Source organism: Giraffa tippelskirchi, chromosome 5 (genome assembly GCF_054371585.1).
Source record: "Giraffa tippelskirchi isolate mGirTip1 chromosome 5, T2T-mGirTip1v1.2.pri, whole genome shotgun sequence".
NCBI classification, from domain to species: Eukaryota; Metazoa; Chordata; class Mammalia; order Artiodactyla; family Giraffidae; genus Giraffa; species Giraffa tippelskirchi.
The window spans coordinates 116,593,540-116,616,872 of record NC_137279.1 but is presented as its reverse complement, the minus strand read 5'-3'; the positions used below and the strand labels follow the sequence as shown (position 1 = coordinate 116,616,872).

The 23,333-nt window shown below is 37.4% G+C and overlaps 1 long non-coding RNA gene across 3 annotated transcripts in view; it reads left to right on the top strand.

The window, feature by feature from the left end:
- Nucleotides 1–23,333, top strand: part of LOC145507885 (uncharacterized) — a 162,840-nt gene that overhangs the window by 8,406 nt on the left and 131,101 nt on the right. The gene's annotated exons all lie outside the window — the stretch shown is intronic.

Here is a 23,333-nt window from a genome sequence, read left to right as displayed (position 1 = left end):
AAAATAATTTTGGAAAAGTTCCAAACAAAAAGCAGCTCTCAGTCAAGGTAGCATTACTGTAGCAAAATTCTTCATATAATGAAACTATGCAAAAATAGTTTTTTATATGGCTTGAACAGAGTTCTATGTTCATATCATTTTAGGCAGACTTTACATATGAACATATTTTTGTAAATTGTACAATTTAAACAAATGTTAATTATTTAAAATCAACTTCATGGGGGTTTAATTTACCTAGAGTAAAATGCATCCATTTTTAACTCTCCATTTCATTAGATGTGGACAAATGAATATACCTGTGTAACTACCACCATGATCAAGATATAGCACATTTCCATTGCCCTAAAGAATTCTCTTGTGCCCTTTCTCTTCCAACTATCCCTTCACCCTGGAGTCCCAGGCAATGATTAATTTGCTTTATGTCTATATATATTAGATTTGTATTTTCTAGGGATTCACATGAATCAAATATAAACATATTAAAATGTAAAATGAATACCTTGGATAATATCCAGATATCTCATGGAATACAGAAGAATCCTTCATTCTATAAACCATGATAAATATTGCCATATGTAATATGAAGGAATGAAGGTTCAGTATTGGCCTTACTTGGTGGAAGAGTGGTAAAGAATTTGCCTGCCAATGTAGGAGATGCAAGAGACTTGGCTTTGATCCCTAGGTCAGGATGATCCCCTGAAAAAGGAAATGGCAACCCACTCTACTGTTCTTGCCGTGAAAACCCCATGGACAGAGAAGCCTGGTGGGCTATAATCCATGGGGTCCCAAAGAGTGGACATGACTGAGCGACTGAGCATGCACGCACTGCACTGACAAGCAATATGGTTACCCGAGTCTTATCAACAGTAAGGAATTTAATATAGGGAATTAATAGTTTACAAAATTATTGGAAAGGTTGCAGAACAGTTGAAGTTCTAGCTTGGGCCTATCAAAATGTTTCCTAGGAAAATGTATAATTTCCTATCATAGTGTTCATATTGCCAAGGCTGCCACTGGAGCCCTTCTCACCTAGGTTGGTGAACAACAGCAGGGCCACAGCAGACCCCAGAGAGTCATATGAGGAACAGAGCTACATTCCTTGTTTCTTAACAGAAACCTTTAGGCAATAGTACCTGATGCAGAAAATGACAACTTGCTTAAACCGCAGCAAATGGCAGTAGGCACAGGAAGATGGCATTCATTTTATATCTACCTTCCAAATCTGTAGCAAGATTATTTCACTAGATTCCGTTCAGTTCAGTTCAGTCACTCAGTCGTGTCCGACTCTTTGCGACCCCATGAATTGCAGCACACCAGACCTCCCTGTCCATCACCAACTCGCAGAGTTTACCCATACTCATATCCATCGAGTCGGTGATGCCATCCAGCCATCTCATCCTTTGTCGTCCCCTTCTCCTCCTGCCCCCAATCCTTCCCAGCATCAGGGTCTTTTCCAATGAGTCAACTCTTTGCATGAAGTGGCCAACCACAGTTCAAAAGCAACAATTCTTAGGCACTCAGCTTTCCTTATAGTCCAACTATCACATCCATACATGACTACTGGAAAAACCATAGCCTTGACTAGACAGAGCTTTGTTGGCAAAATAATGTCTCTGCTTTTTAATATGCTATCTAGGTTGGTCATAACTTTCCTTCCAAGGAGTAAGCATCTTTTAATTTCATGGCTGCAATCACCATCTGCAGTGATTTTGGAGCCCCCCAAAATAAAGTCTGACACTGTTTCCACTGTTTCCCCATCTATTTGCCATGCAGTGATGGGACCAGATGCCATGATCTTAGTTTTCTGAACGTTGAGTTTAAGCCAACTTTTTCACTCTCCTCTTTCACTTTCATCAAGAGGCTCTTTAGTTCTTATTCAATTTCTGCTGTAAGGGTGGTGTCATCTGCATATCTGAGGTTATTGATATTTCTCCTGGCAATCTTGATTCCAGCTTGTGCTTCTTCCAGCCCAGCATTTCTCATGATGTACTCTGCATATAAGTTAAATAAGCAGGGTGACAATATACAGCCTTGATGTACTCCTTTTTCTATTTGGATTAATCTAAATTAAAATATCCAAATCCATCTTTAGGGAAATCTATATATTTAATCCTTCCAACGCCTGCTATACTGGGAGAGGGCCAACAGTGGGAAAAGTACAGAGAGTGGGAATGGGAATGGATGTTAATTGACAATGGACAGTACACAGCAAATCTAATTTCTCAGTTCTCTCCCATTAATAGTGAGTTACAATGGCCAGTCTTATTGTGGAAGCCATGAATGCCCCTGAAAACATCCAAAATGCCCTCTAGGTAGTGGTACTACCACTGTTGAATCGAGTTAACTTAGGATGTAGTCTGCTATGGTAGTTACGTTTGCTTGTAAGATTTGCTTGAGTTTTCTTAGTATTATATACATTAGGCTGGTGATATATTTGCTTTCTTGATACTCTGAAACAGCAAAAGTTGGGCACATGAAAGACTTGGGATTGGGAGAAATGAAACATCTAATGGGCTAAAGAAAGTAAATCATATTGTGCTTCATGTCTCATCTGGTAAAAAAGAAATGAGGACCACAACTGGGAAGTTCAGTGGTTCCTGGCTCAAAATCAGCAAATTAAGGATAACCTTGGGGAGGAAAAAAATATTTGTGCCTATTTTAGGGAGTTTATTTTCTCCTAAGAAAAATGAATTGAAGAAAGAGTCTTCAATCTGCTCAGACTTCTTTTGTAGGATATAGGAAAAGCCAAAATATTCATACTGTTAGGTCAAAAACTGTTGTCTTATTTAGTCTTTGAATATTAACTAAAACATCCATTTTAGCTGATATAAATTAAAGATATGAGCTTTTCTTTCATTTCATTTCTCCAGTGATAATACTTAGAAAAACGGATGTTGGTTGAGTTGCCAGAATCCCATGGAGAGGAACTGTCACATGAGAAACTGGTGCAGATGGGAAATGTGAAATTGAATAAAGAGACAATCTACCCCACTAATATTGCCAAGAGCAGTTGCCAGATTTTTTTTTCTATTCTTAAAGTTGAACTAAAAGTTTTATAGTAATAAATATGCAGAGGGAGGAGTTTTAAAATCAACTGACTTTGAATTTTGGAAGTTTAATAAAGCCCCACATGCTCTGCCACTACTAAGGTAAAGTCTCTTTCTTTCATCTCAGATGGCCACTCCCCAAATAGCTCTTTGGAGAGCTCTATAATTTCAGACTTACATAATATAAATAAATATTCACTGTAATAATTTGGTTTTAAAATTCTGAATATATTCAGTGTTTAATGTTAAATTTATTTTAGGAATTTGTATTAACATCTTAACATTTAAAGGAAGGACTATTATAAGGATGTCATCTAACTCAATCAGTTTATAGGGAAATAAATAGGACCAAAAATTATTAAATGACTTTTCAAAGACGTAGAGCATAAGAGTGATAGAATTAAAAGCAAAATATATTATTTTCCCTCTGTATTGTAAAGTACATTTCCTATACACCACCACTTGTCCAAATATTAAGACTCTGTGTCTTCCTGCTTGTGATACTAGCGTATTAATTCTGAAAGATTTTTCTAATAGAGATATATTTATAACTTTTCTGAACACATATAAAGAACTTCATATATCTACATATACTGTATTAATTTTTTGTTATGAACATAAAAACTTACATTTAAAATAGAAGTCTTCTGAAGTTGTATCTCTTCATAGTGAGTTAGTTCAGTTCAGTCACTCAGTCATGTCCAACTTTTTGCAACCCCTTGGACTCAGCAGACCAGGCTTCCCTGTACATCACCAACTCCTGGAGCTTGCTCAAACTCATGTCCATCGAGTGGGTGATGCCATCCAACCATCTCATCCTCTGTTGTCCCCTTTTCTTCCTGCCTTCAGTCTTTCTCAGCATCAGGGTCTTTTCTAATGAGTCAGTTCTTTGCATTGGTGGCCAAAATTTTGAAGCTTCAGCATCAGTGGTGATAATATAATAATTTTTAATATTTAAAATAAAAAATTACATATTTTATCAAAAGAGAATTTAATGTAATTCTGGCTAATTGAAACAGAAAATGGCCTTACTAAATGACACATTGAGTTTTGCCAACAGGGCTGAAGAGCCAGAATTGAAGGCTACACAGCTGCAAATATCATCAGAAGTTACACGACAGAACTGATCCATGAAAATATTGTTGCCGCTCTATAGAAGATTAGATATAGTGCAAACGACAGAATCAAGATGACATATCTGAAACCTCTTGCAAAGGAACCTGAGACAGTGCATGTCCTCTACACTGAAAGATGGAGTTATATAATAGAGAATTCCTGAAATACTGCAAGTAGTTCTGGCTTCCCCATGGAAATGATAGTGTGAAATGGAGATAATAGTTTATCCTTTACTAGAGAGTGGATGAGGGTATTAGTGGACTCACAAAGGCCGACTTGTACAGAGAGTTCTAGAGAGGGAACAGGATGCAATGTGGGCTCTTGTGATGGGCAGTTGAAAACATGTCTCTCAAACATCATGGTAGATTCAGAAAAGGCTTCTGAAAAAAACAGTATCTTGGAGGTTAAAAAACACCTACATACTTTTTTAATATACCTAAGTTATAATGTTAGTAAATATAGGTAGTCAGACCAACATAAAAAGCACGTTATATATTTAACAATCTGTTGATCTGTATGATAATAATAGAAACAATGGAAACAAATGGGACATTATGTAAAGAAATAATTTTTGTGCTCCTTACATTTTTCAGTTCAGTTCAGTCACTCAGTTGTATCCAACTCTTTGTGACCCTATGGACTGCAGCATGCCAGGCCTCCCTGTCTATCATCAACTCCTAGAGTTTACTCAAACTCGTGTCCATTGAGTCCGTGATGCCATCCGACCATCTCATCCTCTGTCGTCCCCTTATCCTGCTTTCAATCTTTCCCAGCATCAGGGTCTTTTCAAATGAGTCAGCTCTCCACATCAGTGGCCAAAATATTGGAGTTTCAGCTTCAACATCAGTCCTTCCAATGAATATTCAGGGTTGATTTCCTTTAGGATGGACTGGTTGGATCTCCTTTAGTCCAAGGGACTCTCAAGAGTCTTCTTCAATACCACATTTCAAAAGCATCAGTTCTTTGGCACTCAGCTTTCTTTATAGTCCAACTCTCACATCTATACATGACTACTGGAAAAACCATAGCCTTGACTAGACGGACCTTTTTTGGCGAAGTCCTTACATTTTTAGAGAAAACCAAAAGAGACTGCAGTGGGAAAGCTAAAGAGGCTGTCAGAGTGGGAGACCGGTACCCCAATGTTCATCGCAGCACTGTTTACAATAGCCAGGACATGGAAGCAACCAAGATGTCCATCAGCAGACGAATGGATAAGGAAACTGTGGTACATATACACAATGGAATATTACTCAGCCATTAAAAAAATACATCTGAATCGGTTCTATTGAGATGGATGAAACTGGAGCCCATTATACAGAGTGAAGTAAGCCAGAAAGAAAAACACCAATACAGTATACTAATGCATATATATGGAATTTGAAAGATGGTAACGATAACCCTATATGCGAGACAGAATAAGAGACACAGATGCATAGAACAGTCTTATGGACTCTGAGGGAGAAGGTGAGGGTGGGACGTTCTGGGACAATAGCATTGTAACATGTATATTATCATATGTGAAACAGAACACCAGTCCATGTTCGATGCATGAGACAAATGCTCAGGGCTGGGGCAATGGGATGACCCAGAGGGATGGGATGAGGAGGGAGGCAGAAGGGGGGTTCAGGATGGGGAACACATGTAAACCCATGGCTGATTCATGTCAATGTATGGCAAAAACTACTACAATATTGTAAAGTAATAAGCCCCCAACTAAAATAAATAAATTTATTAAAAAAAAAAAGTGGGAGACTGGATATTCCCATCAAGTAATATGAAAAGAAACCATCCAAAAAAAAAAAAAGCAAAATATCATTTTCTCCCAATAGATTAACCATGTATACCCCTCATGTTAATACTGAGTCTTCAGAAAATGCATCCCTCATTAGAAATTTGAGCTTGAAGTTGTATTTGGAGAGGACAGGAGTAAACAGGAATGGAGAGATAGATGTGTTTATCCCCAAGTTTCTTAAGTGAACTATGTAGAAGATATACATGTGTGCTAAGTCGCTTTGGTCGTGTCTGACTGTGTGGCCCTATGAACTGTAGCCTGCAAGGCTCCTCTGTCCATGGGATACTCCAGGCAAGAATACTGGAGTGGTATGCTCATTTCCTGTTCCAGGGGATCTTGCAGACAAAGGGATTGAACACATATCTCTTATGTCTACCTGCATTCGCAGGTGGGTTCTTTACTAGGTAATGAGGACCTTCAAGAGAAGTGCCAGCTCTATTGCCATTTCTTAGAGTTATAGCTTAATGCACATTTTAAATAATAATGTGCTTATAAACATGTTACTAGTTTCTATATTTTAAGATGCCTGAAAATACACATTAACTGATTTATATCTTTTGTGCATAATAAAATTGCAGTATTGACCACAACAAAGCAAATATCTAGTAAAATATAACATTTGCTCAATACATAGTAATCATAAAAATAGCACATCAGATTCCAGAATGGATATTTTTAATATAATTAAAACTCTTAGCTAACAAATAGTTTTGGAAGCAGATGTAAATTTGAAATTAGGTAGAGATTTTAATCAATAAAGGCACACTTTTGGAGATAAATTAGCTGTGAGGAAATCTGGAAATTGAATATAGATGAATGTATAATAAAAAGGTATCTTAGGAAATAAAAATATAATTTACAGAGGGAAAAATAAACTTAGGTAAGAAAATATTTAAAAACCATTTTAGACTTTATACTTACAGCAGGGATTTTAAAAAGATATTAAACGCAGTGAAGTTGTAGAAGCTTTTTTCTCTACCATTTTCATAGACAGTCTTGTATAGTTGGTTACCAAGCATAGGGGAACATAGGTATGTCCTTATTCCAAAGACTGAAAGTAACTTCAATAATTTAATCAAAGTGTTCTCTCAAAATTTATATAAAGGTGTTCAGTGAGCTTTAGATTCTATTATAGCAAAAATTACATAAGATGAAACAAGGAGGTCACATCATTGTAGAAGAGACAGTGACATCATTCACAAAGGAAAAACAGGAGGTCAAAAGTATAGCAAGAAAATGGGTTATAATGGGTTTAGAAATTTCAGGTAAGAAAAGAGTAAGAAAAAGTGTGTTTATAGTTAGTGAAAACACTAATGGAGAACAAAAACAAACAATATAGAGGACGTCTTTTTTTTGTGAAACTTGACAAAACAGCACTGAGGAAAATGAATGATACGAATAGGAAATGATCTGAAGCAAATCTTTGAAAATGGGAGATGGTTCCCCAATTACTTAACATTATCTAGAAAGAGTAGAAACAAATCTATTGGAATAAATGGCTGAGGGATATACATTTAACAAAAACAATACAAACTTCCAATAAAAATATGAAAATATTCAGAAATTTAAAAATTTTCAAAATCATGCAAATTACATCTATATTCAAATGTAGCTACTTGCCCATCTCTGTCCAGTGGAAGGAGTTCTAACACTGTAGCACCTTGTGGGAGAGCAACTTGTCAGCATTTGTCGGAATATAAAGAGCACATACTACTCTTAAATACAGAAATTATGATAATTATCCCCTTGTCTTTATTACAGTTAATAATCACAAATCCCTTACCTAGAAAATAGTATTTCTTTAAGATTTATATATAAAAGATGACAACTGAGAGATCTTTATATGTGATCAATTCCACAGGATTAAAAAACCACTATTCCACTATTCCACTTCCCTTGTAGCTCAGCTTGTAAAGAAACTGCCTGCAGTTGAGGCAGACCTGGGTTTGATCCCTGAGTTGGGAAGATACCCTGGAGAAGGGAAAGGCTACTCACTCCAGTATTCTGGCCTAGAGAATTCCATGGACTGTCTAGACCATGGGGTCACAAAGAGTCAGACACGACTGAGTGATTTTCACTTTCTTTCACTTTCATTCCACTATTACTAAAAAAAAAAAAAGCTTTCATAAAGAGCAGTATGTTTCCAGTTTTTATCACTTTTACTTTGGTGTGGTTTTATGTCATTGGTTACTTTTTCTACTGTAATATTTATATTTGTATTCTTTTACACAAAAGTGTTTTTAAATAACAAAATTCAAAATGGTTAGTAGTACATAGATGTTTGATGGGCTTGAATTTTAAAACTAAAACAAATAAATTTGAATAATAAAATTTAAACAATGGATGATTAGCAAATAAAAAGCAAAATGTTACATGCAATGGTTAATTTTATATAACCCTTACGTAAGTTTTGGCATCATAAGAAAGTTTTTAAAATATACTACATAATGTTAAAAAACAAAGAGCTGTAAATTGACAGTAATGTTAAAAAATAGCTGTAAACTGACATTCTGAATTTAGACTTGCTTACATATTTCTCAGCATTACACTATATATGGGGAAATTGAGGAAAACTGACATCAGATATTCAGATTAATTAGCAGAAAATTTTTTGATGTGTTCTTTTTGGTTGCTTTCCATAGGTATAAGACAGTAGTTGCACTCAGTTAGCTAAGTTAAGCAGAGGTGAGTTTACTGACTGTCAAAAAAGTAAAATTAAAAAAAAATTGTTGAATGTCAAATGGTCTTTCATTTCTCCTCCTTGAAATTCATGTCTCTATTCTTTTTCTATATTTCTTGTCTACTTGTTCTTTCAACCCTTTTGGAGTAGGGCCAGGCGCTGAAGTCTACAGTGTGAATATGCCTGCTATATTGCTGTTTGATCTTCTTCCCTTGATGTGTCAGTTTCTTTGTGGGCTGCCTGCTTGTCAGACCATTTTTATTCTTCAACACTTTATACATAATTTTAAAAAAGCTGTGCATATCTCAGGGCACTTGATGAATTTTTCACAAGTTAATCACACTTACATAGCATAAACACTGCTGCTTATGTGTTTAACACTATAAGGACAAACATATTTACTCAACTGCAACCAATTAGATGCAAATACTCAAATTATAGGTTCAAGAAAGGTGTTTGTGCTTCCATTTGAAATAGTAAAGTAAGTAGATTTAGAAAGATAACTCAATAAAATGCATCTAGTATTTGTAAGCATCAAAATGGAGAGTATTTTTTGCTAATATGGAAAATCAATGCACAGTATTTAATGGATCATTACACTAAGATATAAAAATCTTAGTTCTCATGTTATTTGACAGTTGGGTAGTTGTGATACCTTTTTACTTACAGAAAATGCATGCCTCATCCTTATTTACATCTCTTCCTACTAAATGTATCTCTAATCAGATACATTTGATCAAACTTGGCATTTGTCACATGGAAAAAAAATAACCTTTAGCTCTGTGCCTCATACAATCTTAGGCAAGTAATAATCATCAAGAAAGACAATACATATTGTGTTATGTAGATTAAGTCATTCACCTTAAAGTCTGTTTCTTTTCTGTTATATTCATTCTTGCAAATGTAAAATTTTCATTTTTATGGCCGATTAGTAATTGGAGAAGGCAATGGCAGCCCACTCCCGTACTCTTGCCTGGAAAATCCCATGGACGGAGGAGCCAGGTAGGCTGCAGTCCATGGGGTCGCTAAGAGTCGGACACGACTGAGCGACTTCACTTTCACTTTTCCCTTTCATGCACTGAAGAAGGAAATGGCAACCCACTCCAGTATTCTTGCCTGGAGACTCCCAGGGACGGCGGGGCCTGGTGGGCTGCCGTCTATGGGGTCGCACAGAGTCGGACACGACTGAAGCGACTTAGCAGCAGCAGCAGCAGCAGTATGCTAATGTGTGTGCATGTGTGTGTGTGTGTGTGTGTGTGCCAGGCTTTTTTTTTTTTTAATTCATTCATCTATTGTTGGACACTGAAGTTGCTTCCATATCTTGATATTGTTATAAATAATACCTCTGTGAACTCTATGAACAGTAGGTGGATGCATCTTTTCAAATTAGTGTCTTCATTATCTTTGGATGTATACCCAGGAGCAGAATTGCTGAATTTTATGGAAGTCCCATTTTTAGTTTTTGAGACCCCTTCATACCGTTTTCCACATTGGCTGTACAAATATACTTTCCTACCAATAGTGAACATGGTTCCCTTTTTCCACATTTTCACCAACATTTGCTATTTTGAGCCTTTTTGATGATAACTCTGACAGGTGTGAGGTGAAATCTTATTGTGCTTTGCATTTTACTTATGATTGTTGTGAATATTTTCATGTCATTACCTAACTGTATGTCTTCTTTGGAAAAATGTATATTTATATCTGTCCATTTTTAATTAGGTTTTTTTATGTCAAGTTCTTTGAGCTGTCTATATATTTTGGATATTAACCCTTTTTCAGTTATATCATTTGCAGATAATTTCTTCCATTCAGGAGGTTGTCCATTTATTTTGTTGGTGGTTTCATTTGCTGTGAAAATGTATTTAAGTTTAATTATGTCCAATTTATCATTTTTACTTTGATTTCTTTTGCCCATGAGACTGCTCAAAAAAAAAAATATCACAGTTTATGTCACTATTCTGGCTTTGTTTATTTCTGGGAGTTTTATGGTTTCTAGTCTTCAATTTAGGTCTTAAATCAATTTTGAGGTTTTTTTTTTAAATATATAGTGGGAGAAATTATTCTAAGTTCATTCTTTTACATGTAGCTATCCAGTTTATTCAACGACAGTCATTGAAGAGACTTTATTTTCTCAGTTGTATATTCTTTCCTCCTTTGTGATAATTTGACCATACATACATGAGATTATTTCTTGTTTTTTTTTAATTAATTTATTTTTTATTGAAGGATAATTGCTTTAAAGAATTTTATTGTTTTCTGTCACCTCAACATGAATCAGCCATAGGTATACATATATCCCCTCGCTTTTGAAGCTCCCTCCAAACCCCTCTAGGCTGATACAGAGCCCCTGTTTGAGTTTCCTGAGCAAATTCCCATTGGCTATCTATTTTACATATGGTAATGTAAGTTTCCATGTTACTCTTTCCATACATCTCTCCCTCTCCTTCCCTCTCCCCATATCCACACATCTATTCTCTATGTCTGTTTCTCCATTGTTGCCCTGTAAGTAAATTCTTCAGTAACATTTTTCTAGATTCTGTATATATGTGTTAGAATATGGTATTTATCTTTCTCTTTCTGATTCACTTCTCTCTGTATAATAGGTTCTAGGTTCATCCACTGCATTAGAACTGACTCAAATGTGATCCTGTTTGTGGTTGAGTAATATTCCATTCTGTATATATACCACAACTTCTTTATCTATTCATCTGTCGATGGACATCTAGGTTGCTTCCATGTTCTAACTATTGTAAATAGTGACACAGTGAACAGTGGGATACATTTGTCTTTTTCAATTTTAGTTTCCTCAGGGTATATGCCTGGGAGGGGGATTGCTGGGTCATATGGTGGTTTTATTCCTCATTTTTTTAAGGAATCTCCATACCATCTTCCATAGTGGCCATGTCGATTTACATTCCCAGCAACAGTGCAAGAGTGTTCCCTCTGCTCCACAGTGTTTCCAGCATTTATTGTTTATAGAGTTTTTGATCAGGGCCATTCTGATCAGTGTGAGGTGATATCTCATTATAGTTTTGATTTGCATTTCTCTAATAATGAGCAATGTTGAACATCTTTTCATGTGTTTGTTAGCCATCTGTATGTCTTCTTTGGAGAAATGTCTGTTTAGGTCTTTTCCCCAGTTTTTGATTGGGTTGTTTGTTTTTCTGGCATTGAGTTGTATGAACTACTTGTATATTTTGGAATTAATCTTTTGTCAGTTGTTTCATTTACTAGTATTTTCTCCCATTCTGAGGGTTGTCTTTTCACCTTGCTTATAGTTTCCTTTGCTGTGCAAAAGCTTTTAAGTTTAATCAGGTCCCACTTCTTCACTTTTGCTTTTATTTCCGTTACTCTAGGAAGTGGGTCATAAAGGATCTTGCTTTGATTTATGTCATCAAGTGTTCTGCCTATGTTTCACTCTAAGAGTTTTATAGTTTCTGGGCTTACATTTAGATCTTTATCCTTTTCGAGTTTATCTTTGTCTGTGGTATTAGTAAGTGTTCTAATTTTATTATTTTACATGTATCTGTCCAGTTTTCCCAGCACTATTTATTGAAGAGGCTGTCTTTGCCCCATTGAATATTTTTGCCTCCTTTGTAAAAAAAAAAAGTTACCCAAAGGTGCATGGGTTGATTTCTGGGCTTTATACCTTGTTCCATTGGTTTAAATTTCTGTTTTTGTGTCAGTACTATACTGTCTTTATGACTGTAGCTTTGTAGTATAATTTGAAGTCAAGAAGGTCCATTCCAGCTCCATTCTTCTTTCTCAAGACTCTTTTGGCTATTTGGGGTCTTTTGTGTTTCCATATGAATTGTGAAATTTTTTGTTCTAGTTCTGTGAAAAATGCCATTGGTAATTTGATAGGGATTGTATTAAATCTGTAGATTGCATTTGGTAGTATAGTCATTTTCACAATGTTGATTCTTCCTACTCATGAACATGGAATATCTCTCCATCTGTTTATGTCATTTTTTATTTCTTTCAGTAGTGTCTTATAACTTTCTGTGTATGGTTCTTTTGTCTCTTTAGGTAAGTTTATCCCTAGATATTTAATTCTTTTTGTTGCAATGGTGAATGGGATTGATTCCTTAATTTCTCTTTCTGATTTTTCATTGTTAGTATATAGAAATGCAAGTGGGTTCTGTGTATTGATTTTGTATCCTTCAACTTTGCTAAATTCAGTGATTAGCTCTAGTAATTTTCTGATACTATCTTTAGGCTTTTCTATGTACAGTATCATATCATTTGCAATGGTCAGAGCTTTACTTCTTCTTTTCTGATCTGGATTACTTATATTTCTTTTTCTTCTCTGATTGCTATAGCTAGGACTTCCAGAACCATGTTGAATAATAGGGGTGAAAGTGGACGGCTTCTCTTGTTCCTGATCTTAGGGGGAATGTTTTAAATATTTCACCATTGAGAATGTTTGCTGTAGGCTTATCATATACGGCCTTTACTGTGTTGAGGTAAATTCCTTCTAGCCCATTTTTTGAAGAGTTTTAATCATAAATGGGTGCTGAATTTTGTCAAATGCTTTTTCTGCATCTATTGAGATTATCATATGGTTTTTATCTTTCAGTTTGTTAATATGGTGTACCACATTGATTGATTTACATATATTGAAGAATCCTTGCATCCCTGAGACAAACCCAACTTGATCATGGTGTATGAGCTTTTTGAATTGCTAAGTTCTGTTTGCTAAAATTTTGCTAAGGATTTTTGCATCCATGTTCATCAGTGATATTGGCCTATAGTTTGTGTGTGTGTGTGTGTGTGTGTGTGTTTTCTTTGTCTGGTTTGGGTATCAGAGTGATGGTGGCCTTGTAGAAAGAGTTTGGAAGCGTTTCTTCCTCTGCAGTTTTTTGAAAGAGTTTTAGAAGGATAGGCATTAGCTCTTCTCTAAATGTTTGATAGAATTCTCCTCTGAAGCCATCTTGTGCTGGGTCTTTCTTGGAGGGGGTGGAATTTTTTATCAGAGCCTCAATTTCAGTGTTTGTAATTGGGTTGTTCATAATTTATATTTCTCCCTGGTTCAGTTTTGGGAGATTGAACTTCTCTAAGAATCTGTTGATTTCTTCCAGGTTATCTATTTTACTACCATATAATTGTTCATAATAGTCTCTTATAATCCTTTGTATTTCTGCATTGTCGGTTGTAACCTTTCCTTTTTCATTTCTAATTTTGTTGATTTGATTCTTCTCTCTTTATTTCTTGATGAGTCTGGCTAAAGTTTTGTCAATTTTGTTTATCTTCTCAAAGAACCAGCTTTTATTTTTATTAATCTTTAATATTGTTTCTTTCATTTGTTTTTCATTAATTTCTGCTTGGATCTTTATCATTTCTTTCCTTCTACTAACTTTGGCTTTTGTTGTTGTTGTTGTTCTTTTTTCCAGTTGTTTTAGGTGTAAAGTTAGTTTGTCTGTTGATGTTTTTCTTGTTTCTTGAGGTAGGATTGTATTGCTATAAACTTCCCTCTTAAAAGTGCTTTTGCCACCTCCCATAGGGTTTGAGTTGTGTTTTCATTGTCATTTGTTTCTAGAAATTGTTGATTTCCCTTTTGATTTCTTCAGTAACCTATTGGTTATTTAGGAATGTATTGTTTAATCTCCATGTGTTTGTGTTTCTTACAGGTTTTTCCTTGTAATTGGTATCTAGTTTCATAGTGTTGTGGTTGGAGACAATGCTTGATATGATTTCAATTTTCTTAAATTTACTGAGGTTTGATTTGTGACCCAAGATGTGGTCTATCCTGGAGAATGTCCCATGTGCACTTGAGAAGAAGATGTATTCTTCTGTATTTGGATGGAATGCACTGATGATATCATGAGATCCATCTCATCTAATATATCATTTAAGACTTGTGTTTCTTTATTAATTTTCTATTTTGATGATTTGTCCATTGCTGTGAGTGTGGTGTTAAGGCTTCCTACTATTATTGTGTTACTGTCAATTTCTCCTTTTATGTCTGTTAGTGTTTGTCTTATGTGTTGAGGTGCTTCTGTGTTGGGTGCATAGATATTTTCAATTGTTTATGTCTTCTTCTTGGATTGACCCCTTGATCATTATGTAGGTTTCTTCCTCATGTCTTGTAATCTTCTTTATTTTAAGGTCTATTTTGTCTGATATGAGGATTGCTACTCCAGCTTTCTTTTGCTTCCCCTTTGCATATGTGTCTATATGTGTCCTTAGGTCTGTTTATTTACAATATCGTAAAGTAATTAGCCCCCAACTAAAATAAATAAATTTATTAAAAAATAAAAAATAAAATAAAATAAAAGCAAAAAAAACACAGTAAAAAGTGTGACTGAATATACACTTATACATATACACCCATAAGCAAAATCAAAATAGTCCAACAAAAATAAAGTACAATAGACTGACCTGGCAAACAAAGGAAACCAAAAATTATGTCTACCAGAACAAAACTAACTAAAGCACAAATTAGAAAAAAAAAAACTAAAGCAAGATGCCAATTGGGGAATAAAGCAATGAAAATAAAACTAACAAATATATTGAGAGGAAAGGAAAGAAAGAAAAGAAAGAATAGATATGCAAAGTTAAATAGAGGTAGATAAAGATTTATATAAATTAAAGATAACTGCATGGGGAAAACATGAAAAGCAAACAAAGGAATAAACATATATAAATAATAAGGTTTAAAAAATTATAACTTATAGAAAAAGAGAGAGAAAGAGAAAAAAAAAAAAAAAGGAAAACTCCCAAGAACTGCAAAAGCCCAACGTACAGGCAGGGGTTTATAACAACAATAAGAAATGTGACAAAGAAAAAAAAGAAAAAAAATACTCAAAACCTTAATTAGATTTCATAGTGCCAATAAAATCAACAACTACAACAGAAGGGGAAAAAAAGGAAAGATAAAGATAGAAAAATCCAAAAGAATCTACAGAATAAGTCAAAACATAAGATTAATAAATGGTTTTCTTGAGTCACGGCTGTCAGGGCCGTTTCCCTCCCTGGGATTCACAGTCCATCTCTCCTCCCTAGGATATCCTCCAACATGGTACTACCTCTGGACCTATTGTGGGGGCAGCTCAGATTCTAACCTGGTCCAACTCCTATGTGTTCTTGCCTCCAATGTCCACAGCTATCAGAACTAGTGTGTTTTCTTTTGTGGGAGCTCTCAGTGACCTTTTATATATTCCATGGATACAGAGTCTGTCTAGTTGATTGTATGGATTTAATCTGCAGCTTATCCAGCTGGTGGGAAGGTTTTGGGTCTTCTTCCTTAGTCACACTGCCCCTGGGTTCAATTGTGGTTTTATTTCCACCTGTGCATGTGGGTCTTCCACTGGGGTTTGCTCCTGAGGCTTCCCTGGAGAATTGGGTTTGCCCCTGTGAGGGCCAGGTGTGGAAGTGGTGCAGCTGCTTGGGTTGCAGGGGTTCTGGCAGCACCAGGTACTCAGGTAGTTGGCAGCTAGGGCAGCAGGAAATATAGAGTTCTAGGAGGGTATGGAAACCAGTATTGGCCAATATGCTCCAGTATTCTTGCCTGGAGAACCCCTACTCCCTGATAGAGAAGCCTGGCAGGCCACAGTCTACAAGGTAGCAAAGAGTCAGACACTGCCAAAGCGACCTTGTGCACATAGATGCAAGACTTTTTTGCCTGTGGCAGCTCTGCCCCAGTGAGAGTTGAGTGTGAAGGTCCCTGGTTGGCTTGCAGGGACCCTGGCTGTGCCAAGCATGTAGGGACATGGACTGCCTCCTCCACAGGAGTTATGGCCCTATCAGAGTCTTTCTTTGAGCCTCTTGTAGCTGGCAATCAGAAGGCCTTTTTGGCCATTCTTTCTCCATAGCTCTGCCTGTTCAGGCACTTAGAGGGCTCCCTTACCTGGGGACCTTCTCTGTTGTTCAGCAGGTCAGACACATAGAGGAGCACCCTCCCCCACCCCCCCCACCCCACCCCCGTTTGGAGTCCTACTCTGTAGATCAGCACATCAGGCACTTAAAAGGGCACCCTGGGTGGGGTCTTACTCTGTAGTTTAGGGCATCAGTCACTTAAAGGAGCACCCTGGGTGGGGTCCTACTCTGTAGTTCAGTGTGTCAGGTGTTTGATGGGCTGACTTCTCTATTGTTCAGCTCCCAATGCTGGCCTGTGGGTGGAGAGAAGCTATGTTGGTGGCTCTACCCCCTATGCATGACTCAACAGTATTGCCTTGCTTCCATGGCTGCCTGGCTTTCCTCCAAAGGCATTTCCCACCACAATCTCCTCCCTCACACCCCCTCAATATGTCTCTCTGCAGTCAACAGAGGCCCTCACCCTGGAATTGCTCCACAATCCCTAAACTCCAGCTCCCAGCTGCTGCCCCTTCCAGGGGATCTACATCCCTGTCCAGGGTATGTATGGCAGCAGCAAGGACTGTCTGATTCTCATTCCATTTAGGCTGCCACAGATCAGCTGTTTCACTCTCAGCCTTAAATGTTTCTCCTCTTACTCAGACAATTGCCTGGATATGAGGATCGGACCCCTGCTTCAATTCCCCAACCTCCTGAGGGCAGGCCCAGTCCTACTAACACTCCTGTTTTTCCCCCTAGTTCCTTCATCCTACCGAGGTTTGCATGGATCTATATATTCTCTTCCACTGGTCAGGTGCTCCTGTCCACTCTCAGCTGGTGCTCTGCATGCACTTCTGTGTCTGAAGGCATATTCCTGATGTATCTGTGGAGAGAGATGTACTCCATGTCCACTTACTCCTGTGCCATCCTGTTATTTCTTGGCTTTCTATCCTGTTCCAATGAGCTGTATATATGTTTGTGTACTAGTATCATAGTGATTCAGTTATTGTAGCTTTGTAGTATAGCCTGAAGTCAAAGAGTTTGGTACTTCCAGTTCTATTCTTTCTTCTAAAAATAGTTTTTCTCTTTAGGATTTATTGCATGTCCATACAAATTTTGAAATTATTTGTTCTAACTCTGTGAAAAATACCATTGTTATTTTGATAGTGATTGCATTGAATCTATAGATTACCTTGGGTAGTATGTTCATTTTAACAATGTTAATTTTCTTATCTATGAACATGGTATATCTATCCATTTGTGTCATCTTCACTTTCTTTCATCAGTGTCATAGTTTCCTGAATATAGGTCTTTTTATCTCCTTAGGTCAATTTCTTCCTTAGGTATTTTATTCTTTTTGATATGATTGTAAATGGGATTGCTTCCTTAATTTTTATTTCTGATAGTTTATTGTTAGTGTATAGAAATGCAAAATATTTCTGTGTTAATTTTATATCTTGCAACTTAACCAAGTACATTTGTGATATCTAGTAGTTTTTCAGTGGCTTCATTAGTATATTCTACATACAGTATTATGTCATCTGCAAATAGTGAGTTTTACTTCTTCCTAACCAATTTGGATTCCTTGCATTTCTTTCTCATCTGGTTGCTGTGGCTAAGACTTCCAATACTCCATTGAATTAAAGTGGCAAGAGATGGGATCCTTGTAATGTACAGAAGAACTGTACAAAAAAGATCTTCACGACCCAGATAATCATGATGGTGTGATCACTCACCTAGAGCCAGACATCCTGGAATGTGAAGTCAAGTGGGCCTTAGAAAGCATCACTACGAACAAAGCTAGTGGAGGTGATGGAATTCCAGCTGAGCTATTTCAAATCCTCAAAGGTGATGCTGTGAAAGTGCTGCACTCGATATGCCGGCAAATTTGGAAAACTCAGCAGTGGCCACAGGACTGGAAAAGGTCAGTTTTCGTTCCGATCCCAAAGAAAGGCAATGCCAAAGAATGCTCAAACTACCGCACAATTGCACTCATCTCACATGCTAGTAAAGTAATGCTCAAAATTCTTCAAGCCAGGCTTCAGCAATACGTGAACCGTGAACTTCCAGATGTTCAAGCTGGTTTTAGAAAAGGCAGAGGAACCAGAGATCAAATTGCCAATATCCGCTGGATCATCGAAAAAGCAAGAGAGTTCCAGAAAAACATGTATTTCTGCTTTATTGACTATGCCAAAGACTTTGACTGTGTGGATCACAATAAACTGTGGAAAATTCTGAAAGAGATGGGAGTACCAGACCATCTGACCTGTCTCTTGAGAAACCTGTATGCAGGTCAGGAAGCAACAGTTAGAACTGGACATGGAACAACAGACTGGTTCCAAATAGGAAAAGGAGTACGTCAAGGCTGTATATTGTCACCCTGCTTATTTAACTTATATGCAGAGTACATCATGAGAAACGCTGGGCTGGAAGAAACACAAGCTGGAATCAAGATTGCTGGGAGAAATATCAATAACCTCAGATATGCAGATGACACTACCCTTATGGCAGAAAGTGAAGAAGAACTAAAGAGCCTCTTGATGAAGGTGAAGGAGGAGAGTGAAAAAGTTGGCTTAAAGCTCAACGTTCAGAAAACTAAGATTATGGCATCTGGTCCCATCACTCCATGGGAAATAGATGGGGAAACAGTGGAAACAGTGTCAGACTTTACTTTTTTGGGCTCCAGAATCACTGCTGATGGTGACTGCAGCCATGAAATTAAAAGACGCTTACTCCTTGGAAGGAAGGTTATGGCCAACCTAGATAGCATGTTTAAAAGCAGAGACATTACTTTGCCAACAAAGGTCCGTCTGGTCAAGGCTATGGTTTTTCCAGTGGTCATGTATGGATGTGAGAGTTGGACGGTGAAGAAAGCTGAGCGCTGAAGAATTGATGCTTTTGAACTGTGGTGTTAGAGAAGACTCTTGAGAGTCCCTTGGACTGCAAGGAGATCCAATCAATCCATCCTAAAAGAGATCAATCCTGGGTGTTCATTGGAAGGTCTGATGTTGAAGCTGAAGCTCCAATACTTTGGGCACCTCATGCGAAGGGTTGACTCATTGGAAAAGACCCTAATGCTGGGTAGGATTGGGGGCGGGAGGAGAAGGGGACGACAGAGGATGAGATGGTTGGATGGCATCACCGACTCTATGAACATGGGTTTGGGTAGACTGCGGGAGTTGGTGATGGACAGAGAGGCCTGGTGTGCTGCAATTCATGGGGTCACAGAGAGTCAGACACGACTGAGCGACTGAACTGAACTGAATGTTCCTAATCTTAGAAGAAATGCTTTTGGCTTTTAATCATTGAGTATGATGTTAGCTGTGGGCTTATCATATATCTTTATTATGTTGAGGTATGTTCCCTCTATACCCACTTTCTAGAGAATAATTTTAACATAAATCAATGTTGAATTTTGTCAAAAACTTTTCGTGCATCTATTGAGAAGATCATGTGTTTTGTATTCTCAAATTTGTTAATGTGATGTATCACATTGATTTATTTTGATATTAAAACATCCCAGCATTCCTTGGAAAAATCCCACTTGCTCAGGCTGTGTGATTCTTTTAAATAATTTTTGGATTAAGTTTGTTAATATTTTGTTGAAGATGCTTGCATCTATGTTTATCAGTGATATCAGACTGTAATTTTCTTTTTTTGTGATTTGTATGTGTATGTGGTATTTACCTATTTGGTATCAGGGTGATGCTAACCTCAAAGAATGAGTTCAGAAACATTCCTTCCTTTGACATTTTCTATAATAGTTTGAGATGGATCTTTTTTATCCTCTATGTGTCTGGAGTTTTTTGTAGGTTTTTTTTTTTCTTGTTGATTTCTCATCTTATAGCATTGTTATCAGAAAAGATGCTTCATGTGATTTTAATTTTCTTAAATTTCTCTTGACTTTTTTTTTTTTTCTGCAGTCTTACACATGATAAATTGTACAGAATGTTCCATGTGCAGTTGAAGAGAATCTACTTTCTCTGGATGAAATTTTCAGTATACATCCATTCTTTTCCTGGTATAATGTGTCATTTAAAGCCAGCTTTTCCTTACTGATGGTTTCTATCTTGATCTGCTCATTGATGTAAGTGGGGTGTTAGAGCCCCTATTTATTGTGTTAGTGTCAGTTTCTCCCTTTAAGTCTGTTCATATTTTCTTTATGTATTTAGGTGGTCCTATTTTGCATACATATATAACTAACTTTATTATATCTTCTTGGGTTGATCCTCTGATTATGATGTACTCTTTCTTTGTCTATTGTAACAATCTTTGTTTTAAAGTCTTTGTCTGATATAAGTCTTGATATTCTGGCTTTCTTTTGATTTTTAGTTTAATAGAATACTTTTATTATTCCCTCTCTTTCAGTATGTGTGTGTTTTTAGATCTGGACTGAGTCTTTTGTAGGCAGCATTTATATGGATCTTGTTTTTGTGTCCATTCTGCCACTCTGTGTCTTTTGATTGGAGTCTTTAGTCCATAATTATTGATATTTATGTACTTATTGCCTTTTTTTTTAGTTGTTTTTAGTTTGTTTTTGTAGATTTTCCCCCTTTCTTTGTCTTTTGCACTGTTCCCTTCTGATTTGATGACTATCTTTAGTGTTGTGTTTGAATTGCTTTTGCTTTCTGTGTGTGTTATCTATTATAGAATTTCTAACCCTTTGTAAAAACAAAAACAACAACAAAAAACAACTTCTAACTTCTTTCTCTGTTCATCCATTCTTCTCCTGAATTTTTTGATCAAGATCATTACCTTGAACTCTCCCTTGGGTAGACTGGATATCTCTACCTCAGTTAGTTCTTTACAGGGATTGGGGGGTTATCTTGTTTCTTCACTTGGCATACGTTCCTCTATCACTTCATTTTGCCTAATTTGCTGTTTGTTTTTTTTAAATTTCCTTGTGTCTGGTTGTAATTGTATATGGTTTCCTGACCTTGGAGAAGTCTCCCTTTGTATGAGATATCTTACGTATCCCCACAGCACGTTCCCCTCAGTCACTGGAACTATATTGGACTGCTTGAGTCCTTCTGTTGTGGTGAGTTGACTACTGTGAGTGGTCTGATAGGCTTGATGGGCCTGTGCTCAAATTGATTGGTTGTCAGGCCTTGCACTATGCAGAGATTGCTAGTGGTTGGTTGGCAGGGCTGGGTCATGAAGCAGTTCACTGCAGAACTCCAGTGGGCCTCAGGGATAGTGCTGGCTCACTAATGGGTGGAGTAGGGGCCCAGGAAATCCTTGGGACGATGTCCACTCACTAACAGGTGAAGCCAGGTCCTGGGACTAGTAGTGGCCCAGTGGCAGGCAGATCCATGACCTGGGGTCTGGCTGCAGGGGACAGAGATCTCAGAACTGGTGGTTGTGGCCAGTTCCTGACAGAGCTGCAGGTTCAAATATCCCAAAGCCTGCTAGTAGGCAAGGTGGAGCCCAGCTAGTCTCAGGGCTGGTTGCTCTGGGCATGGGCAGGGTGATGGCCCAGCTAGCCTTGGGGCTGGTGCTGGCCTGCTGGTGGATTGGCTAGGTTTGCAGGCTCTGGAACTATGGTTTTCCTGGGGCTGGTGTTCACCAGGTGTATGAGGATGGTCTTCATGCTAAAGCAAGCTCACTATGGAGGGTCTGGCAGTTCTGGAGTTGGTGCATGCCCACTTTGGGGTGGCTCTGTGTCCACTGGTTTTTGGCTGCAGGGCTCTAGGGTCCTGGATCTGGTACCTGAGCACTGGCATAGAGGGCCTGGTCCTGGATCCCCTGGTGGGCAGAGTTGTTTCCGGTTGGCTGTGGACTCAAGGGGTCTTAAGGCAGCCTGTCTGCTGGTGAGTGGATCCATGTCCTTGTCCAGTTAGTGGCAGTCTGAAAGGCATCTCATATGTAACATGTCTAAAACCAGGTTCTTAATTCTCTCATTTAAAACTTTGTTCTCTTTAGCCTTTCTCATATTAATAGATAGCTATTCACCTTTTCCAGTTACTTAGAAAAAACTTTTAAAACCATCCTGAACTTCTCTGTTACCTCATCTTCATTTCATCATAAAAGCCTTCCAGCTCTACCTTAATATAGTATCCAGAATTCAATTTCTTATTGCTACTTACAGTATAACCACCTCAGCCCACACAACCTTCATAACTCACATAAAATCCTGCAATTTTAATGTTTCCATATTTCCGTTCTTGGTTCTCAAAGTATTTTCTACCATTGATCCTACAAATCTTTTGAAAATATAAGTTAAGTCATGTCATCCCTATTCTTTAAACCTTCTCATGGCTTTCCTTCTAAATAATAATAAAACATAAGTTTCCTACTTTGACTTATCAGTCCCTACATAATTTTTCTCATTGTTAAATATATGCCTTCATCTTCTAATATCCTCCATTTTGCTAACACTTCTCCAGCTAAAGTTGCTTTCTTACTGTCCAGTTTTTCATGTTCCATGTAAAGTACCTTCTCATGTAATTGTTTTCTTTCCTGTAAAACCTATCTCACAGATATGCCCAGGACTTACTTCTTCAGAAAATGCCATCAATACTCTCCAAACATACTGAAGAGTTCTCTAAACACTTCTTCAAAAATATCAACAGCACTCTCCACTTTCTAGTTCCTTGCTGTGATTTATTTTCCTTTATATAATAGAACTGGGGGCTTCCCTGAGAGCTCAGTTGGTAAAGAATCCGGCTGAAACTCAGCAGACCCTGGTTCAATTCCTGGGTTGGGAAGATCCCCTGGAGAAGTGATAGGCTATGCACTCCATTATTCTTGGGCTTTCCTTGTGGCTCAACTTGTAAAGAATCTGCCTGCAATGAAGAAGACCTGGGTTTGATCCCTGGGTTGCGAAGATCCCCTGGAGAAGGGAAAGGCTACCCACTCCAGTATTCTGACCTAGAGATTCATGGACTGTATAGTCCATGAG